The 23005-nt window shown below is 40.5% G+C and overlaps 1 protein-coding gene and 1 non-coding gene across 7 annotated transcripts in view; both read left to right on the top strand.

Annotated features, from left to right (window-relative positions):
• The window catches only part of ZNF521 (zinc finger protein 521), a 313211-nt gene that overhangs the window by 50513 nt on the left and 239693 nt on the right, over positions 1-23005 (top strand). The gene's annotated exons all lie outside the window — the stretch shown is intronic.
• On the top strand, positions 14877-14952 carry TRNAT-AGU (transfer RNA threonine (anticodon AGU)). Its single transcript has one exon. It is a non-coding gene; the product is annotated as a tRNA-Thr (tRNA).

The raw sequence follows: 23005 nt of genomic DNA on the forward strand, positions 1-23005 counted from the left end.
ATGAGTAGTTTGAAAAGAATCAGGAAGAGTAGAACCTATGAACAACTGTTGAGACATGAATTAGGTCATGGCAACATTTTTAAATACTCCCCTAAAATATCATAGCCAGTACAGACTATCTCCTGACGTTTCTTTTTTTTTTTTTTTTTTTTTTTTTTGTATTTTTTCGAAGCTGGAAATGGGGAGAGACAGACAGACTCCCCCATGCGCCCGACCGGGATCCACCTGGCACGCCCACCAGGGGGCGATGCTCTACCTCTCCCAGGCGTCGCTCTTTTGCGACCAGAGCCACTCTAGCGCCTGGGGCAGAGGCCAAGGAGCCATCCCCAGCGCCCGGGCCATCTTTGCTCCATTGGAGCCTCGCTGCGGGAGGGGAAGAGAGAGACAGGGAGGAAGGAGAGGGGGAGGGGTGGAGAAGCAGATGGGCGCTTCTCCTGTGTGCCCTGGCCGGGAATCGAACCCGGGACTTCTGCACGCCAGGCCGACGCTCTACCACTGAGCCAACCGGTGAGGGCACCTGACGATTCTTAATTCAGTAGAAATATGTTGAGCCTGTCTCTGGGAGATTACATAGATAGTAGCATCTTTTACCTTAATGCTTTTGTGGAAATGTCATGAAGTGTCTTCAGACTTAATTTCATTTAAGTTTTTATTCTTATTATGCTATGAGCCTTTGGTGCTTATCAAGTGTAAATTTTCTCCAGTGAAGGAAGAAATTACTAGCACAGCTATTAATAGTTTAATGAAAAGTCTTATTGCTTCTTAAAATTTATATTTTCATGGTGATTGACAATTGCTAATTAGCTAATCCTCTGCCTGTGCTCATGAGGTAAGCCAATATTATCTCCATTATAAAATGAGGAGATTGAGACATCTGAATCTTCAGTGGTCCTCAACAACCTATTTCTCTATCGACACGGCAAAAATAGAGTTTACCCTTCAACTTTTTTTTAGTTAATCAAATATCTTTGTATTGAATGATTGACCACCTGAGACATCTTTTCCGTTTACTATACAATTGAGAAACCTTTCATATCAAGTGGGAGTTTTGACCCAAAAAAGTAGATTTGATCTATAGGTTTACATGTCTAAGGCTGAAAGTAGACTTTGGATCAATTTCTATGCTATATAATTATATATATAATTATGTTATTTATATATATGTTATATATTTATAATTATATATAACAACAACAACAAACCCTAAAACAACAGCAGCTCAAATTAGAAAGAGGTTTTTATTTCTTTCTCATATGTGAGAATTCTAGAGATAAACAGTTTAGAACTGGTTTTCTTTCTTGGTACCCTGCTTTCTTGGTATGCCTGGGTGCCATTGTCAGGTGGCCAAGCTGGATGCTGGAGTTCCTGTCATCACATCCAGTTGCAGGTTAGGAAACAGGGAAGGTGGAAGCTAACAGAGCCCTTCCCTGTTAGGGGGTCTGAATTGGCCCCCTTTAAACAACCTGCTCATAAATTCCGTACCATAATTCCACATACAACTCTTTGGAATGGAAATCTGGATTTTGATATGGGCAACTGACAGTGTCTCACACAATTAGCTTATTGACTGTTTGGATTTGTGTTATTTTGTATTGCTAGTGATCTTTTTTTCTCTTCCAATATCATGTATAATTTAGAGTACTTGCTAAAACATAAAGAGCCTTTTAAACTCCCAACATGGACAGAACCTTTTTCTCTGGTTGATAACCTATATTCTTTAATTATTTAGCAAATCGCACATCATATTTTCCAGTAGAGAAACTGTTTTTGAATCCAGGGCGGTACCGCAGCCTAGGATTCTGTGCTTTGACCACCAGAATTTTTGTTTTACGTGTCACTACTCTTAGAGAGAAAAATAAGGAAGCATGCCTTTATTAAAACAGAAATGCTTAATATAGTCAAGTGTGGCATGTTATCGATACGGAACCCTAGAGAAGGTTTTTCCAAAATGTGGTGCAATACTTGGAACTTCTGTGTACCGAACCAACCTCAACACCATCCCGGTTAACCTCAGAAACTACGTTTTCCATGAAAGCATCTTAAAATGTTCTCCATTCTCTGTGTCCTGGGACATGGAGGTCAATTAAATGAAAGGTATGTTACACACCTGCTTTTTGGATGTGACATATCACCTAGGCACTAGTAACCTGCCGTTGCTAGCTTGAGACATACAGCTGCCCAGGCAGTTGCCGTAGCTGAATAGTTGGTGTGTGAGACGCCTGCTTCCTCTCTGTACACAGGCCATGTGCCTCCAAATGCTGCCACCGACTTTTCTCTCTCACCTCCCTTCTTTTCTATGGCCTTCCCACAGCATCTACAAACAAATAGGTGATTTAAGAAGTATGCTAGACCATCTATAAAATGGTGGGGCTATAGAACAAAGTTTTTCATTCAGTGTTGAAGAACAGAATTGTGCACAGTAAGAGCTAAAAACATCCTAGAGCTCATCTGGTCCAAATTTGTTTAATAGAAAAGAAAATCCAGACTCATTGTCACTAGCAATTTTTTGGCCCTGCCAAGACTTGGACATTGAATTTCTGACTCCAAGTCAGGTTGGTTTTGCTATACCAATTGTTTCATCAAGGTGAAGTGAATAATGGATTATACCATAAGCCATTACCAAGCATCATCTGGTTCAAAGGCCCGCTTGTTAGAGGGGTGGTGCCTTTTCCTTTCTTGGATGGTCATCTATTGCTGCAGAAGTTGTATCAGATACTTGTCTGTATGTAGATGAACCTCTCTTCTCCTTCCATCTCATTTGAGGATTTTCCCCAATTCCTAGCTGCTACTCCATTCTTTGGGAATATTCGGAGAGAAAAGTCTGCTGTACTCTGAAGAGGACTCTGCCCAGTGGGGAACTTGTGTCAATAACACGAGGGCTGCATTATTTCCCTCAAATGGCCAGGCTGTGAGCCCAGCTTCTGATCACCATTTTGGCATGAAAGTGGGTTTCATGGATGTCTCCATGCAGTCCTTGGTGTTAGCGTGGAAGATTCATCTCTATAGGGGGTCAAGATCGAAGAGGCAGAAATGATCAGCCACCTGTCAAGTCTCTTCAGTTGTAGGTGATTCTGTGTTTTTGAGTAGAAGGTCTGGAAGGGCAGTATGCTTCTTTCCCATTGCTTCTCATTTTCCCTTGGGTGTCCTACTGGGTATTATCGGTGCTGCCAGAGTCCTTGACAGTTTCCCTTCTCTGCTGGATCTTGAGCCTTGTATGAGACTCTGTTCCAGCTTTTAATAAATCTCTGATGTGCTCCTTGTGTATATCTGAGAAACTCCATAAAATTGGGTATAGATATGGTGGGGAAAAAAGGTATGTTCAAGCCTTCAGTGGCTCATGGTTAGCTAACTGAAAAATTTATGGGTGCTTTCAAAATAAAAACAAGTTTGTAGACATGCTTTATATTATTGCTGTTACATTTTGTGGAAATTAAAATGTAGATTGTGCTGTATGCAACTACCATTCACCTTTGTGCTTGCAATTCTCAGGAGAAACATATACGTTTTTCATCATTGTTTAATGTTTTCAAATTATTACTATGTGCCCATCTTTAAGGATAGGAAAGTATTTGACTGAAGAAGCCAAGAGAGGAAGGAAGGATTAGAAACTTTTATTTTTTTCAAGTGAGAGAAGGGGAGATAGACAGATTCCCTCATGCGCCCAGACCAGGATCCACCCAGCAGCCCGTTGGGGCCGATCAAATCAACCCAGCTATCCTCAGTGCCTGAGGCCGATGCTTGAATCAATTAAGCCACTGGCTGGGGGCGGGGGGGGGAGAAAAAGAGAAGGTGGAGAGGGAGGGGATGAGAAGCAGATGGTCACTTCTCTTGTGTGCCCTGTCCAGGAATCAAACCTGAGATGTCTGTATGCTGGGCTGATGCTCTATCTATTGAACCAACTGTCCCTGGCCAGAAACTTTTCAATATAAGAAGCATGTGGTGGTTTTTATATCTTCAGTGGAAGTAAAGTTAAATATTTGTAAATGTTTTGAGGAGCTTTAATATTCTTATTATAACACTCAAAGTTTGCAGGAGCTCCTTTAAGTTTGCTTTAGTAGGCTTTTATGGTCTCTCTAAAATATATAGAACTTTTAATGATAAGCTATGTAAAGACATACTAAAATGGAAATATCCTCTTATTTATACATTACTAGATCAAAATATATTTTCATAATAACTATTCCTATTCTTTTTCCATCTCGTATGTATGTTTTTATATTGTATTGATATGATAAAGTATTACAGAAAAGTTCATTTAGTTATCGTTGGGTAGTAAACAGCCATAAAAGTTAGTGGCTTAACAATGATAACAGTTTATTACTTTTCAAGAGTCTTTGCGTTGAGTGACTGAGTCTTCTGCTTTTCACGAAGTTGGTCTGGAGGTCCAGAATGAGCTGAGTCACGTGGCTGGTGCTAGCTACACCTGGAAGCTCAGCCGAGCTGAGTGGGACCTTCGCTGTCCTTCTCTCGGGCCTCTGTGTGGACTTGCTTTGGCTTCTAACAGCATGGGTTTAGGTTTCAAAGAGTGTTCCAAACTCTTAAGTTGCAATATCTTAATGTCCAGGCTCAGAAATAACACAGTAGTACTTCCAACTTGTTCTATTGATTAAAATAGTTCCAGGGCCAGCTCAGATTCCGACTCCTCTTTTTGGTGATGAAATTGGAAATCCCACTGCAAGAGAGCACGTGGGATGGAGGTGACTGCTGTGGCCACTTGGGAAGCACGACTGACCACAGAAGTCCAAGTCTTTCTCATCAGTATCATTTATTTTCTCCCGAGTCTGTTATGTAATTTTACTTGATCTTATTCTTTTAACTGTGAAATAGGAAGAATTTATACAAAGTGATTTCTTACAAAGGTGGTCCTTGTGTTCCCTTGTAGCATGTTTTCTTAATGTTTTAACCCCACTCTCCTGTGTCAGAGAAAATCTTTATTCATTAAAGCAGCATTAGGTAAATATATCAAATACTGTACAGTGTTTGTTTCACCCGGATGAGGATTGGTCAGTTGCTTTATAGAAGACTTTGCAGTGTTCTCCCCCATTGTATTTGAAAGCCTATTAGGAGTAGAACAGCTCAGTAGCCGAGTGACATCCCAAATATTTGTCTCTCATTGAGAGTGCTACATAGAACCCATGGTCTTGAAGTTGCTAACTCTGTAGTCAGAATTCCTCGCAGCGACTACTTATCCCGTCAGTCTGTAGGAAATGTTTGTTTTAGATAGTCTTTTTGTAGTGTGCTCCCTCGTTACTCACTGTCTTTCTCTACTACTTCCCTCACTGGGCTTTGTGGCATGAATGTGTTTGAAGCAGTTTAGCTTTTGTTTTATAAAGTTATAAGTTAATATTTTGTGTGGCTTCCCTCCCAGACCTCACAAGGGCCCCATTCTGTTATGTGCTAGGCAGAGGAAAACGGACTTTTCCTGATAGGGATGAGTCAGTTTCCTTCTGCATCAAGATGTTTACAAATGGGGACAGATGCAGGGGATGACAGACTTGGATCATGTGACTGCCAGATTGTTTTTCTTTGCTGGATTTCCACGTGGGAAGTGGTAGGAGCTAGAATTTAGCTGCTACTAGTGCTCCCAGGATGTCCGCTGTCCAAGGTGTATCCATGTTTGTGGTCTGGTCACTTGGCAGGGACCCAACACTGCATTGTTTGGGGGCATGCTACTCTTTAGAAGACTGACATGATCCTGCATCTAGAGTGAAACTTTAGAATGATTTAATTTCACTTAGTGAAGCCACACATGGCTGTTTGTGACTTGTTTCCAATCATTGTGGCATAAGTTATTCCTTCTCTGATAGTTTTTTTTTTAAGCCTACTTAGTCTAATGTTTTGCCTTTCATGGTGATTATTGTTCCTAGAAGTTTAACAGGCCGATGTAATCCCTTGGGTGGAGTAGGGTCAAAGCAAATCATATAACGTGCCCCTCTCACCACCCAGCTATTCCATTTTGGAAATGAACAACATATGGGGAAGCTAAGTTCCAAAGGAATGCTTGAAAGGAACAGAAGTCCTGGGGTGGGGAGACTTGCAGGGGGGGGCAGTTGCTTCACTTTCTCTTGTGACAAGTGGGACAGCAGGAAGGATCTGGAGTCTAATTGCATCTCTTTGAGCTTTAGATTTGCTTCATCAGCAGCAGCTGGGAGAGAGAGGTGCCCTAAGGGGCCTAAAGTCTAATCTCAAATTGACTCTGACCCAGTCCACATGCCAAAACACAGGCGCAGTGTATCCGAGAGTTATCCTGATAGTAAGATTGCATCCTAGGTTCATTAATTGGTAGATACCTTTGATTAGGACGAGATTTAGAACAACAGACAGGTAGAATTGGAAATACACTCTGAAGACAATCGTAAATTTTGTATTCCTATGTGCTATTACACACATTTTTTTTTCTTTGTCACTTAAGAGAAACTCAGGACTAACCAGTGCTTTCTATAAATAATAACTCAAGATAAGGATTTTTCTAAGAAAAAAAACACTGTATAACAAAACTTTGCCATTTTTTGATCTAGAGTGAATAAATAATTGATAGCTTTGCTCCTAACCCAGGACCTTGGTATATAGCGGGTTATCAATAAATGTTTAGTGAATGAGTGAATATACTAATCTATGAATGATTCAATCAAAACCTTTAAGAATGGGAAAGATTTCTACTCTAGGATTTCTATTGAGGATATTTGGAGATTGTTAGAAGAAAAACGTTTTCTGAAATTCATATAAATCTTCTTGTAAAAAGAAAGACTGAATATACGAATGTTTTATAAATAGCTTTTCTCTCAGAACTAGTGGGGAAACCGTTGATTTCTCTGTATTTGTAGATTTCCTCAAGGATCTATGGTCTGTGTTTACTCTGTGACAGTTGTATAGCAGAGAAGGTATTCTGTTTGGGCAGAATTTTCATAGTATTGCAATACTGCTGTCTTAAGACATATTGCGTTTAGTAGTATTCACATTCATGGTATTTTCCAGTGGTAAACTGTATTATACTAATACATTTTCAGAGCACATCAGCAATGATGCCCTTGAATATTGTAATGAAACTAAATAAACAAATCAGGGCTTCAGGGTAAGATGGCGGAGTAGGTAAATGCAGTACCCTCAGGCTCCTGCAACCACATCAGGTAAACTGTAGAACAAGGGTCCCCAAACTTTTTACACAGGGGGCCAGTTCACCGTCCCTCAGACCGTTGGAGGGCCGGACTACAAAAAAAACTATGAAAAAATCCCTATGCACACTGCACGTATCTTATTTTAAAGTAAAAAAAACAAAACGGGAAGAAATACAATATTTAAAATAACAAACAAGTAAATTTAAATCAACAAACTGACCAGTATTTCAATGGGAACTATGCTCCTCTCACTGACCACCTATGAAAGAGGTGCCCCTTCCAGAAGTGCGGCGGGGGCCGGATAAATGACCTCAGGGGGCCGCATGTGGCCCGCGGGCCGTAGTTTGGGGACCCCTGCTGTAGAACAACCATCATTCAGAACTCCCTGAAACCTAGCTGAACAGAAGTTCTCTAACTAAGGGTATAAAGAAGAAGCCACATGAGACTGGTAGGGTAAGAAGGGTGGAGACATGAAAGGGCTAGAGACCCAGTTGTTCCTTTTAAAGGGCCCACGCATGGAATTAACTCTAATTCACTCATTCTGAGCTTTAGCGCTAGGCCAGCAGCTTGAGAGGTGCCAGGTGCACCCAGGAGGAGTTGAATTGCCCAGCGAGGTTTGCAGGGGCAGCTTTCTCCCAAACCAAAGTACTGGCAGAGGCCATTATCTTTTACTGAGCTCTTCCCCCACAGAGCTAGAAGGCAGATGCCATATTTGAGTCTCTGTCAACATGGTTAACAATGTTCTCCTTCCATACCCTGATAACCTGAGACCCCACTCCACCCAACCTGTGGGCCCACCCAAGCTGTTTCAGGTGGCTTTTCCATAAAAATGGCCTATCTTGGCTCATGCTTTGGACTTTCCTAAAATCTCTCAAAAGTTCACAAACCTCAAGTAAGCAGCATCTGGTCTAGGTGTGATTTTATACGTCTTGCTAAGTGGCCCTAAACCTGGCACTAGTGACGGCCACCTTGTTCACAACTTGGTCTTTCCCAGGCACCTCCAAGCCCAGAACAAGTAGCAGCTCTCTGCACATCGCTCTGTAGCTCAGGCCAGGTGGCCCCAGGCCTGTCACAGGCATCAGCTGAACTTAGCTTGTACCTTCTAGGAGGCCCCAGAGCCAGTGAACCTGGTGGGCATCATTAGACCACACTGAGCACCACCCAACTACCTCCACAAATAACACACTGAAGGGGCCGACTCATCGGGCACCAGAGACCTGCTGAAGCCAGTTGTGCTCTGTGAGTTGGCCCCTGCACAGCAGATTCTCTGCTATGGTTGAGGTGAACTCTTGCAAACAATCAGCCTTCCCCTTGATGTGCTAACAGCAATCAAGACTTAGCTACGACAGGAGGGTGCACACAGCTCATACTGGGGGATGGGGCACCTGGAGCACCCAGCTCAGGTCACTGGGGAGGCTGTGCCACTGGGCCTCAAAGGACACCTACTACATTAGGCCACTACCAGGTCTGGGAGACATATCAGCTGTACCTAATGGAAATAAATATAAGGGGCAGCTAAAATGAAACATGTCCCAAATGATAGAACAGAACAAAACTCCAGAAAAAGAACTACACAAAATGGAGACAATCTATCAGGTGCAGAGTTCAAAACACTGGTTATAAGGATGTGCAGTGAGCTTAGGTGCAGAGTAGATGAACTTAGAGAATTAGGAAACATAAAATGAAGGTAGAGGCCCTGGCCGGTTGGCTCAGCGGTAGAGCGTCGGCCTAGTGTGCGGAGGACCCGGTTTCGATTCCCGGCCAGGGCACACAGGAGAAGCACCCATTTGCTTCTCCACCCCTCCGCCGCGCTTTCCTCTCTGTCTCTCTCTTCCCCTCCCGCAGCCGAGGCTCCATTGGAGCAAAGATGGCCCGGGCACTGGGGATGGCTCTGTGGCCTCTGCCTCAGGTGCTAGAGTGGTTCTGGTCGCAACATGGTGACGCCCAGGATGGGCAGAGCATCGCCCCCTGGTGGGCAGAGCGTGGCCCCATGGTGGGCGTGCTGGGTGGATCCCAGTCGGGCGCATGCGGGAGTCTGTCTGACTGTCTCTCCCTGTTTCCAGCTTCAGAAAAATGAAAAAAAAAATTAAAAAAAAAATGAAGGTAGAAAACATAAAAGAAGAAACATAAGAGATGAAGGCTACACTTACTGAAATGAAGATTTATTAGAGGAAATCAGTGGTAGAGTAGATGAAGTGGAGAATCAAATCAGTGATTTGGAAGATAAGGAAGCAGGAAATACCCAATCAGCACAATAAAAAGTAAAAAGCTTAAAAAAGAAAAATGAGCATAGTTTAAGGAGCCTCTGGGATATTTCAAGCATACCAACATTCAAACCATTTTTGTGGCAGAAAGAGAAGAGAAAGAGCAAAGAACTGAAAACCTATTTGAAAAAATGATGGAAAACTTTCCCAACCTGGTGAAGGAAATAGACATACAAGTCCAGGAAGTGCAGAGAGTTCCAAACAAGATGAATTTAATGAGGCCCATACCAAGACATAATTAAAATGGCCCACACTAAGACACATAATTAAAATACCAAAAGTTAAAGACAGAGAGGTAATCTTAAAAGCAGCAAGAGAAAGACAGTGACCTACACAGTAGTTCCCATGAGACTGTCAGGTGATTTGTCAATTGAAACTTTGCGGGCCAGAAGCAATTGACACAAAATATTCAAAGTGATGAAAAGAAAGGACCTACAACCTAGATTACTCTACCAAGCACAGCTATCATTTAGAATTGAAAGACAGGTAAAATAAATAAATAAATAAATATAAAAGCTAAAGGAGTTCATCATCGGCAAACCAGTATTACAAGGATGTTAAAGTATCTTCTTTAAGATAAAAAAGAAGAAAGTTTAAAAAAATATGGGCCCTGGCTGGTGGCTCAGTGGATAGAATGTCAGCCTGGCATATGGACGTGCTAGGTTTAATTCCTGATCAGGACACACAAGAGAAGTGACCATCTGCTTCTCTCCTCTTCTCTTTCCCCCTTCTCTCCCTTTTCCCCTCCTGCAGCCAGTGGCTCAGTTATTTCAAGTGTTGACCCCCACACTGAGGTTAGCTCAGTTGGTCCAAATGTGTCAGCTTCAGATACTAAAATTAGCTCAGTTGACTTGAGCATTGGCCCCAGAAGGTTTTGCCAGTGGATCCCGATTGGGCGCTTACAGGAATCTGCCTTCCAATCTCCCCTTTTCTCGTATAAAAAAAATTTTTTTTAATTTTTTAAAAAGTTAAAAAATATGACTGATAAAATAGCAATAAATACATAACAATTACTTTAAATGCAAATGGATTAAATGCTCCAATAAAAAATGCAGTGGCTGAAGGTCTAACAATGCATCTGCTATCTAAAAGAGACTTATTTCAGATCAAAAGACACACAAAGAATGTAAGTAAAAGGGATGGAAGAAGATATTTCATGAAAATGTAGTCTGACCTGTGGTGGCGCAGTGGATAAAGCTTTGACCTGGAATGCTGAGGTCGCTGGTTTGAAACTCTGGCTTTACCTGGTCAAAGCACATATGGAAGTTTATGCTTCCTGTTCCTCTCCCTTTCTCTCTCTCTCTCTCTCTCTCTCTCTCTCTCTCTCTCTCTCCCCTCTCTAAAATGAATAAATAAAATCTTAAAAAAAGAAAAAGAAAAACAAGAAGGACTCAGCAATTTGACTTCTGGGCATTCATCTGAAGAAACCCAAAACACCAAGTCAAAATGACAAATACGTTCATATGCTGATTGCAGCATTACTTACAATAGCCAGGATATGGAAGCAACCTACGTGTCCATCAATAGATGAGTGGATAAAGAAGAAGTGGTGCTATATACAATGGACTATGACTCATTTATTAAAAAATACGAAATCTTGCCATCTTCAACAAGGATGGACCTAAAGGCTATTGTGCTAAAAGAAATCAGTCAGAAAGAGAAAGACAAAAGCCAAATGATTTCACTTACATGTGGAATCTAAAGAACAAAATAAATGAACAAGCAAAACAGAAACAGACTCGGAGATGCAAGAACATTTTGATGGTTTTCAGATGGGAGGGGGATGGGGAGATAGGTGAAAAAGGTAAAGGGATTAAGAAGTACAAATTGGTGGTTACAGAATAGGCATGGGGATGCAGAGTACAGCATGGGGGATACAGTCAATAACACTAATAATTATGTGTGGGGTCAGATGGGGACTACTTTTATCAGTGTGATCACTTTTTAAGTTATATAAATATCTAATCACTGCTTATACACCTGAAATCAATAATATAACTGTATGTCAACAGTATTTGAATAATAAAAAATTACTTTAAAAGTTATGATGACCATTAGGGAATAGGAAAATATATTTTTTAAAATCCTTAAGAATATTAAGAAACAAAACAGTAAAAATAAACTAACCAGGAAGGATTGGATAAGGACTTTGTATGGATTTGCTGTAACTTGAATATTATAACTTGATTTTGTGCAAGCTTTCACAGACCTTCTGATTAGCAAAAGGTTAGAGTACCTGTTAGAGAAACTGGATCGCAAAGTATAAATGTGCTTATTGTACATAGCATCTTCACTACTTTCTTGACTTCAATTTATATGTTACAGATGTTTTGAAGGAGTTCCTAAGTATGTGGACCTTATTTTGTACATTTCAAATTCAGTAAATATTAATATCTATCACCTTTGATAATGCGGGAGAAACAAATATATAAAGAAATGGTCAATACTTACAAGCCATTACAATCCATGAGGAGACCACACATACACATAAAATAAGTAGAGTAAAACATAAGATACTATTTTTTATTCGTTTATTTAATACTTATATATTGAGCATCACCTATGCTCCAGGCACAATTTCTTATACTGAGGATGCACAGCATTGCACAGTCAGCAAAAGTTTCTGCTTTCTTAGAACTTACTGTCTAGTGATTTTAAATTTTTTTTATCCATTTCTTTATTTTCCTTTAATTGAATTTACTGGGGTGACAGCAGTTAAAACTTATACCAGTTTCAGGTACACAATTCCATAATACATCATCTGTACACTTTAACGGGTGTTCATTACCCCAAGCCGAGTCTCCTTCCGTCCCATTCATCCTCCCCACCATGCCCTCCTCTACCTCTTTCTACCCTCCCCTTGGCAGTCACTACGTGATTTTAATTAAGATTAAGCACAGTATAAAGAGATATATATTCTAGAAGAGAATGCAATGAAGCACCAAAGTATGTAGTGAAGTTAAGAGAGATTAGTGGTGGCCCTGGCCGGTTGGCTCAGCGGTAGAGCGTCGGCCTAGCGTGCGGAGGACCCGGGTTCGATTCCCGGCCAGGGCACACAGGAGAAGCATCCATTTGCTTCTCCACCCCTCCGCCGCGCCTTCCTCTCTGTCTCTCTCTTCCCCTCCTGCAGCCAAGGCTCCATTGGAGCAAAGATGGCCCGGGCGCTGGGGATGGCTCTGTGGCCTCTGCCTCAGGCGCTAGAGTGGCTCTGGTGGCAACATGGCAACACTCAGGATGGGCAGAGCATCGCCCCTTGGTGGGCAGAGCGTCGCCCCATGGTGGGCGTGCCGGGTGGATCCCGGTCGGGCACATGCGGGAGTCTTTCTGACTGTCTTTCCCCGTTTCTAGCTTCAGAAAAATGCAAAAAAAAGAGAGATTAGTGGTGTTGACCATGTTTCGGGAAGGCCTATATTATGGAAAGGGGGACTTGAACTTGACCTTGAGGAAGAGAGGTATTTTCAGAGATAGAGAGGAAGTTAGACATATACTTTAATGTAAATATTCACAGTGTGATCTGAGAAGCTCTAAGGAAAAGTGTTTGTTCAAAGAAAATTATCTGATCCTTTTTTTATTTCCATATGAACCTCACCAACTTCCTGAGATTTAAATCTCAGGAATGGAGTTCTATTTAGAATTGAAGTATGACTATGGATAAATAGATAATCTCATAACCCAAATTCATAGAAGGTCTAGGCAAATAGTACATATGCTCCTTACATATATGAAATTGATGCTCAAAACACGGAACAGTGTCTGCATAGAATGATTCAGTATAATTTGTAATATTACTGAATAAAACAATATTTACAGTAGAGAATAGTGGCAGTTGGTAGTAAGATGTCTTTGAAGAATTATACTTTTAGTACCTAGTGGTCCTGTTAAGTGGGATAGTATTAGCAGGATCATAAATCTACACAGTCTATTTTGTATATTTTGTAGTGTTATAGTGATTAAAGGGAGTGAAATAAAGTAAGATGTAGTTTTGAAATTACAGAGTCTAAAATCAATTGGGCCATTAAGAGACAAAGATAGACAAGAGAATAGAAGGACATACCTTCAGCTATTTCCATGTTGTGTGTGAGTCTGCAGTTTTGTTTGTTTTCTGAAGTGAGAAGCAGGGAGGCAGAGAGGCTGACTTCCGCATGTGCCCAACCGGGATCCACCCGGCATGCCCACCAGGGGGCAATGCTCTGCCCATCTGGGGCGTTGCTCTGTTGCAATCAGAGGCATTCTAGCTCCTGAGGCAGAGGCATGAAGCCATCTTCAGTGCCCGGGCCAACTTTGCTCCAATGGAGCCTTGACTGCGGGAGGGGAAGAGAGAGACAGAGAGGAAGGAGAGGGGGAGGGGTGCAGAAGCAGATGGGTGCTTCTCCTGTGTGCCCTGGCTAGGAATCAAACATGGGACTTTCACACGCCGGGCCAATGATCTACTGCTGGACCAACTGGCCAGGTCTACAGGGTTTTTAACCAAGGTAATACGGACATAATAAAAATAAATTTCTTGAGCTACATACTCAAAAAATTGGTAAAAGGTATGACAATTCTAAGTGTTTACAAGAATCTGGATTAATGGGGAATTCCATACATTGCTAGTGGGAATGTAAATTGGTAAAACCACTTTGGGAAAATGGTTGGACATTCTTCAGTAATTTTAAAGCTATATAAACTCCAGAACTCAGCAATTCCACTTCACCATGCCATAGAGAAACTTATGTATATAGGAGACATGCACAAGAGTGTTCATAGCAACATTGTCTATGATAGTCAAAACTAGAAATAGCCCTAAATGTCCAACCACTAGAAGGGATAAATTGTAGATATTCTGACAATTGTAATGAATAAACTATGGCTACACTCAACAAGATGATGAATAACCCTCACAAATATAGAGTCTACTAAACAAGCAAGACAAAAAAAATGTACTCATTATGAATCCATTCACATAGAGTTCAAATTTAGGCGAAAGTGAACTATATGGTTTAGAGTTATAGTCAAACGTGGGATAACAATACAGAAAGAAAAGACTGTAACTGAAGTCGATTAGTATTTGCCTTTAGGGTTGAGAGAATAGATTATGATGACGAGGGTCATGTTGGACTTTTTAGACGTGCTGGTAGTATTCTAGTTCTTGCCTAGTGTACATTTTTACAAGTGTTGTTAGTAATTATGAATTAGGATTAGTTTTATATAAGTATGTATATTGCATCACTTTTTAAAAGGAACTTTTTATGAATGAGAAAATAATGACAGAGATAGCAGTGTAGAAAGATTTATGCCAAAATCTGCTTCTCAAGATACAAGGCAGTTCTATGCAAGAAATGTGAGGAGATTTGACACTAAATACGTCCATTTTTTGTTACTTGCAAGTGTAATTTGCATATGGTAACAATGTTGTTTGCTACAAGTCTAATAATTAAAGAAGAACAAATGAAGACCTGTTTTCCCAGAGTCACAGTAAAGGAAATCCTAAGCCTTTAGTATCAAATTTGATAACTAGGCCCTGGCCGGTTGGCTCAGCGGTAGAGCGTCGGCCTAGTGTGCGGAGGACCCGGGTTCGATTCCCGGCCAGGGCACATAGGAGAAGCGCCCATTTGCTTCTCCACCCCTCCGCCGCGCTTTCCTCTCTGTCTCTCTCTTCCCCTCCTGCAGCCAAGGCTCCATTGGAGCAAAGATGGCCCGGGCGCTGGGCATGGCTCTGTGGCCTCTGCCTCAGGCGCTAGAGTGGCTCTGGTCGCAACATGGCGACGCCCAGGAGGGTCACAACATGGCGACGCCCAGGATGGGCAGAGCATCACCCCCTGGGGGGCAGAGCACCGCCCCTGGTGGGCGTGCCGGGTGGATCCCGGTCGGGCGCATGCGGGAGTCTGTCTGACTGTCTCTCCCTGTTTCCAGCTTCAGAAAAATGAAGAAAAAAAAAATTTGATAACTAATTTATAGCATAATTATTTTCCCATGCTTGATGCATCTTATTGATTGAAACAGCCCCTTGAATCATACCTAGAAATAAGTTGACCAGAGGATCAGCATAAAATTAATAGCAAGGAGAAAATAAGAATACTCATATAATCTGGAGAAACCAAGAAATTTTTATCACTCTGATTATTTTGAAGTCATCTGAATTTCTCTTTCAGCAAAACACTTATTAGTTCCCCAATCGTAACGGCATCACAGAGTGTTGTTATTCAATAATGAAAGAGAATGTTAATAAAAATCACTTCTTTTTTATGGTGATACAGATCAAAGTTGCAACTTCAAAATACCAAAACTGATAAAAATGATTCTTCTAAGATTCTAGGTTGTTGCTTACCAAAGATAATATTCATTAACTAAATAGAGTTCACTTCTCAGGCTCTACATTAAAGAAATTATTTGCAAGCAAACAAGAAAAATTCATCTTTAATTTGCTAATCATAAGGAACAACTTTTTTTAAAAAAATGTATCTTACTTAAATAAACCAATCTTTAAGTTTTACATGGCAGTCGTAAAGTAGCCTCTGCTAGAGGCTTTAGAGGCAGGCTTGATGGTTGTGTTATAGGCAAGAAACTGTGAAAGCATCATTTGCTAACAAACAAATTGCCAAATTGATTTATTTTTCAGATAAAGCCATACAATGCTAGTTAAATACCTGAAATATAAAAATGAATACTAATAAAACAGCCAAATATTCCACTGTAGAGAATAAAATCTACAAGTGTTGTGAAGAGTACCATAAATACTTAAGAAGCTCAATTAAAGTTTGGAAATAATAATTCTGTTGTTAAATCTCTAAAGAGCTGCAATAGTAAGATCACCTTGAGGTAAAATCCAGAAAATCTAGTTTTAAATATTGTACTCCCAGAGCCATGATCGATTCTCTAGTGTAAATTTCTCGGTAATGTCTGTTTAGAGACTCTAAGACATTAAAGAGTGTGTGTTCGTGTATACACTTGCACAAGATAACTCTTAGTGTAGCAACAGCTCTTATCGGAGCCTCATTTGGACAAAGGATAGAGTATTGGTAACAACCCCTGTGTGATTGAAAATAGTTCATAGTGAGCAATGGAATTGTATGGTTTTTCTTTAATGTCTTTATTGATTAAAATGATCACTACGCAACAGGATATTCAGAGCCTTTTCATTGCATTATGTTCCGTTATCTCCCCTTCCTAATTTATTTACCTTCAATTGAGAAAATGAAAATAATTGATTTTTGAAATAAAAGCAAAATACACAAAGGGAAACCATTGGGCAGTAGACTTGGAAGTGACCTTGTAGATCATTGAATAGAGTAGATTCCAACTGCTTTAGGAAGTCTGGGGATTCCAACAGCTTAAGAAGGAGAAAAGGGCGGAGCTGGGGTCTTTCGGAAGCTGTGCTCTGAGGATCCCACCTTGGATTCATATTGGGTGGTTTTATCAGTTTTATTTACCTTGGACCTTCCACTTAAGACTTTTCAAGAACAAATACACAGAAATAGTTTAAAGGCCATTACTTTAGTGCAGGGGTCGGGAACCTTATTGGCTGAGAGAGCTATGGACACCACATATTTTAAAATGTAATTCCGTGAGAGCCATACAATATGTTTAACACTAAATACAAGTAAATGTGTGCATTTTATGTAAGACCAACACTTTTAAAGTACAATAAGTCTCTGAATTCTTTTTAATAACGTTGTTATGCTGTGGCTAACCAATGATGAATAAAGTACTTCTTACCATTAATGCGACTTCTGGTGCTGCATGGTTTTGCTGATGGCTTTGTAGTCTGGCTGATATGTGGTGAGGTTAAGCTTCATGCAGGCATTGAGACTTCCATCGTTAAAGTTGATCGTAGGTTGGTCTTAAATGTTCTTTAGATGTGAGAAAGACTGCTCACATGCATACATAGAGACAGATATTGTCAATACAGCAATACTAACACGCTACAGTGCGTGGTATGTGACAGGAAGTGCGTTCCAAGTTTTGACAATCAGCTGGTCTGCAGGTGGAAGTTTTTTCATTTCTCCCCACTTGTGTTTGCTCGCCAACTCTGCTTGCTGTCGTGCAAATCTTTCCAAATCTTCATTCAGTGACTTGAACTAATTGACCCACATGTCAGAGGCCTTCAGGTCAACACCTTATAGAGCTCAAAATCTCTGACAGAGACACCGGGGATGTAACTCAGGTTGGCGCTGTCCACTGCACACTCGTGTGGATGGCTGATGAACTTAAAAAGATGAGTGCGCTCATGAAATTCTCCAAAGTGCGCTTTGAATGACTGCAGGAGATTAGATGTGAAGCCCACTAGCTGCTGGAGATCAAGATGTTGAGCAGGGTCACTTGCTGTGCCTGCATCTTTAAACTCTTCCAGTTTTTCAAAGTATAGTTAACGACCTGTTTCAATGTTGGAGATAAAGAGTTCCAGCTTGTTTTCAAATGCAAACACTGCTTGTTGAAGAGATAAGACTGTATTTCCAATTCCTTGCATTTTCACATTGAGCTGGTTCAGATGTTCAGTCATGTCCACAAGATAGTAGAACTTCAGGAGCCACTCAGTGTTAGTTAACTCAAGATGCTCGATGTTTTTCATTTCAAGAAAAGTCCAGATTTCATTCAGACAAGACTTGAAACGGCTGAGCACCTTCCCTCTTGACAACCAATGCACATTGCTGTGCAGAAGCAGACCAGGATAATTATTCCCAGCTTCATCCAGCAGTGTTTTAAACTGGCGATTATTTAAAGCTCGGACAACAATAAAGTTGACCACCTGAATGACCAGTGACATCACTTCACCAAGCTGCTCGCCACACATCAGAGCGCAAAGCTCCTCCTGATGTAGGATACAGTGAAAACTTAGGATGGGTCTCTTTTCATGTGCATGAAGAAGCGCTACGAATCCTCTGTTTTTCACCACCATGCACGGAGGACCATCAGTACACACCGAAATAAGTTTATCCATTGGTAGATTTTTTCTTTAGCGAACTCAGTGAAAGACTTGAATGAATCCTCCCCTCTTGTTGTCTCTTTCATAGGCAAAACAGCAAGACTTTCCTCACGTAGTGTGTCACCGACAGCATACCTTGCAATCACGCTGAACTGGGATAAATGGCTTACGTCTGTTGATTCATCCAAAGTGAGAGAAAAGAATGGTGCTGCATTTATGTCCTTCACTTGTGTTGCCTCAATTTGATTTGCCATCATGATGGTATGATTGTGAACAGTTCTTGCCGACAGAGGCATGTCTTTTATTTGTTTGATTATCTTGTCTTTATCCGAAAAGCCGTCAGAAAGTTCATTGGCAACATGAAGCATGAATGTTTTGGCATACTCCCCATCTGTGAATGGTTTTCCGTTTCTCACAATTGCTAAAGCACCATCAAAGCTAGCCGAATTCCAGTCACCTTGCTGGGTTCAAACATGGAGTTGCTGCTGACTAGCTTGCAGTCTGCACAGTAGCTCTTAACATACTTTCTTCCTCCTATCCTCCGCTGGATATTTCGATGCAATTGTAGTATGGCATGTGTCAAAGTGCTGCTTTATATTTGACTCTTTCATCGATGCAATTTTATCTTGCATATTAGACACACTGCAGAACCTGCTTTCTCCACAAAGGCAAATTCCTCTGTCCATTCCTGCTGAAAAACACAATATTCCTCATCTTTTTTTCTTTTAGCCATCTTCTTCGTTAAAAAGGTTTCTGCAATTAGCTAGCTGACTGCTCGATTAAAAGGAGGGAAGTTTACTTCCTGACCTCACAAGGACCCGTGTACGTTAGGCATTATCCAATAAAAATTTGATGTTGTCCTGGAGGACAGCCGTGATTGGCTCCAGCCACCCGCAACCATGAACATGAGTGGTAGGAAATGAATGGATTGTAATACATGAGAATGTTTTATATTTTTAACATTATTATTATTATTTTTATTAAAGATTTGTCTGTGAGCCAGATGCAGCCATCAAAAGAGCCACATCTGACTCGCAAGCCATAGGTTCCCGACCTATGGCTTTAGTGCATAATCTCCCCACCTCCTGCTTTCATATTTGAGTAAATTGGGACCCGGTAAACTTGTAGTATGTTCAAGATATTACAGCTAGTAGTGGCAGAAACAAGAACAAAAGCCATATTTTCATCTTTAATGGCGCTGTTGCTCTGACAATGTTGATAACATTCTGCCTCCCAGTACTGATACCTATTTACTTTATACTGTATTTCTTAATGATAATGCATTATTTAACATCTTTAATATGCACTCCTCTGTACTTATGCATAAACCAGTCATATAAGAGATACAAGAGGACACACAATTAGGCATAAGGTTACAAGAAAGCTGCAAAGAGATTTTTAAAATATCGTACCAGTGTTGGAGGAGTTATTTGGAATAGTCTTTTTTGTTGATATCGTCTCAAATGTAGTTACCATGCCATGGTAAATATGGTGACAAAGAGGCCTATATCTCAGTAAACTACGAAGGGTAATTGGAAGTAGTTTTACAGTGACTATGTGAGATTCACTAAAACATAGTGTCTGAAATTTGAGTCAGTATCACAATTAGGTAAGGTATGGTTAAAGTGGGGAACAGACAGGTGACAATCATAAATGTTGTTAGATATGCACATCTGACTCAGTCAAGCCAAAGATTTGCTCTTGATTTTTTCTAAGGAAAATAATATGTGAAATTTATGACAACAGCCTCACCTCAGATGACACTACCTTTTCTTCTATATTTCTTCTGATTTTTTTCTTTCTGAGGCTGTTTTTTTCATTTCTTAAATTTTTTTATTTTAGAAAGAGACAGGAGATGAGGGCAGAGAAAGAGATGAGAGGCATCAATTTGTTGTTGCTTTACTTTAGTTGTTTATTGATCGCTTCTCATCTGTGCCTTGATGAGGGGGGGCCCTCAAGCTAAGCCATTGACCCCTTGCTCAAGCCAGTGACCTTGGGCTCAAGCCAGTGACATTGAGATTATGTTGATAACCCCGCGCTCAAGGTGATGAGCCCACGCTCTCTCGCTGATGACCTTGGGATTTTGAACCTGGGACCTCAGAATTTCATGTCGCGACACTCTCTCCACTGCGCCACCATCAGTCAGGCCCGAGGCTTCTTTTTTATTCTTCCTTTCAATAAGTATTAATTGAATGTGTATTATGTGTTGGATACTATCAGACACTTAAAATGTTTTGTCCTAAAAGAAGTTGAAACAATTACTCTTTTTCTTGGTGCAGTGATTGAAACTTCCAAATCTCCGGGGTAAAAATGTCTTCGGTCTTAGCAACTTCTCAGGCTCAGCTGTATTTAGAGAAGCTATTGATTCATTGTATTCTGGAAACGCATACATTCTGTTCTTTTCTCCATTTTCTCTATCGAAAATGGAAATACTTCTTGTAAAGGCGTGTCTTGTGCCTCTGAGAGCTGGCCTGCCTAGGGGCGTGGTGGGAAGAGTGGTGGAGGCTGGCTGCGAGTAGAATTGTCTGCATGAGTGGTGGCATTTATTGACTCAGAACTCTGGGCGTTTGAAGGCAGAAGCTTACCTATATTTTTCCAGGGGGAAGACTAGCCTCCTAGTTAAACTGCTTACCGGTATAGGCAGCTTTCTCAGAATAAATTCTAAATTATTGTCATCCTGGGTTGGAAGCTCAAAATCATAATTTATTCTTGTGTGGCTATGTTTAACCCCACTACTTTTACTTATGAATGACCATACCAAGGGATATTGTTAAATAAGATGGCCACGTTCAAACATGCCACGTGAGACTTTGGGAACGCTTTCATAAGCCAAACGCTGATATGGAAGGAGCATTTATTTATTCATTTTGTCTCATTGATTTGATATCTTTTCCACTGAATGTGGAAGTACTCACTTTAAAGAAATCTTTGTACTGTTGTACGTTCTCACTTTAGACAGAGGATAGAGTGAGAAATTGATGTTGGCAATGGACAACCTTCCATGAGAAGAATTTCACTGGGGGATTATTTATGGCTGATGTGAAAGAAAGGACCTAAATTTCTTATCATTCAATTATGCCTTGATAGAATTCTATGGTGGAGCCCCGACAATTTGGCAAGGCTATTAATAGTTGTCGTAATGTGACTAATGTCCCTTTTCTAATAGTAGTTCCATTACTGGCCTTTCCTCAGGCATGCCACAAAGCTTTATGTTTCGTCTAAATCAAATGTGAGTATTATAAACAAATTGGAGTACAGTGATAGAAAGGAAATCATTTATGTATTCGTCCACTTATTCATCCTTTCCTTTAAGAGTATGGCCTACTATGCTTCATACCCTGAACTCGGTAGAAATTGTTCTAGTTAAAATTTGGTAGCAAATGGTGGTATTTGCACCTCTCTGTCTACTCATTTGCAGTCTGTGCTCTGGGCTCCCAGTGAGGGGTCCAGGAATAAGAGCATAGAATGTGTATTTTACAGGTGTTAGTGCTTGGAATGATTGATGAAATTTAAATGTGGAATCAAGCGCCAGCTTTCTAAGTTGTTCCTAATCATCTGGATAGGCTGATATTAAGTCTTAGGTCAATTCTGGGGACTGAAGAACAGAGTCCACCTTTCAGACGAAGGCGAACAGCTAGGCCAGAATGTTCTGAAATATAAGCTGAGTTTTATTACTAATCAGAGGACCTTCTTCAGTTATTGTGAATGCTTATAAACTGCAGACTGCATGCAGTTCGTGAATTTGGCTGCTTTTCCATAGCTGCTATGAAAATTGCAAACAAAATTGCTTTTCATTTTGCTTTGACAGGCAGTTTTAATTTTATTCATCATTTTAGCAAATTGTATAACATTTCAGTTGTGTGCAGCATTGCCTTTGTCTTTATTTGTACTATATTTATGCAGAAAATATGAAAACAACAATAAAGAAGAGACCAATAATAGCATCTTATAGTAAAAAGGGCTTATTAAAAGGATATTTTCTGCCTGGGTGAAAAACTTCCTTGAACCTGTCATAAATAGTTTATAACACACAGAGCTACACTTTTGTTATCTGTAGAAGTTGATTGTCTAGCTAGCCACATTTTTAAAATTAAAAAATGATTCCCTCAATTTTGAATTTATGTGCTGTTTACCCAGAACTTGTCACAGCCTAATTAGACAATGGCAGTCTTTTTGAAGGCATCAGAAAGACTTAAGTAGTAAATTGTAGACACACAAGAGAGTTGAGGTTTCATGGGAGCACGCTGGCCAGGGAAAGATGGGGGAAGCTGGTAAAGATAGATCTGAAAACAAAGTATATACATTTTCATTTTGTAGAAAAATTACTAATATTATAACAGCCAATGGGTTGGTTTTATTACGTGCTTCCTGAGCCCTCATTGTAGTTTGAGCAATAAGAGGAGCCCCGCAAGCAGGCAATAAAAACAGGGCAGACTCCGTGCTCGCCTTATTCATTGATGTCTCTTGCACAAGGCAAGTTCTGTTCAAATAATCACCGAGGGCCGGTGGCATGCTCTCTGACCTCAGATGTGAAAGGATTGGGGAGGGAGGAGAATCCTTTCTGCCAGGGGTTGAAAAGAAAATAATGTTTATTCACAATACTTTTTAGGATATAAAGACTTGTATTTAAGATTTACAAGATTGCTGGTAAGGATGATTCATAGCTGAAGTCCAGTTTTCCTTAGGGATTAACCACCATGGTTTGTTTTTTGTTTTTCTAGCAT

Source organism: Saccopteryx bilineata, chromosome 11 (genome assembly GCF_036850765.1).
Source record: "Saccopteryx bilineata isolate mSacBil1 chromosome 11, mSacBil1_pri_phased_curated, whole genome shotgun sequence".
NCBI lineage: Eukaryota > Metazoa > Chordata > Mammalia > Chiroptera > Emballonuridae > Saccopteryx > Saccopteryx bilineata.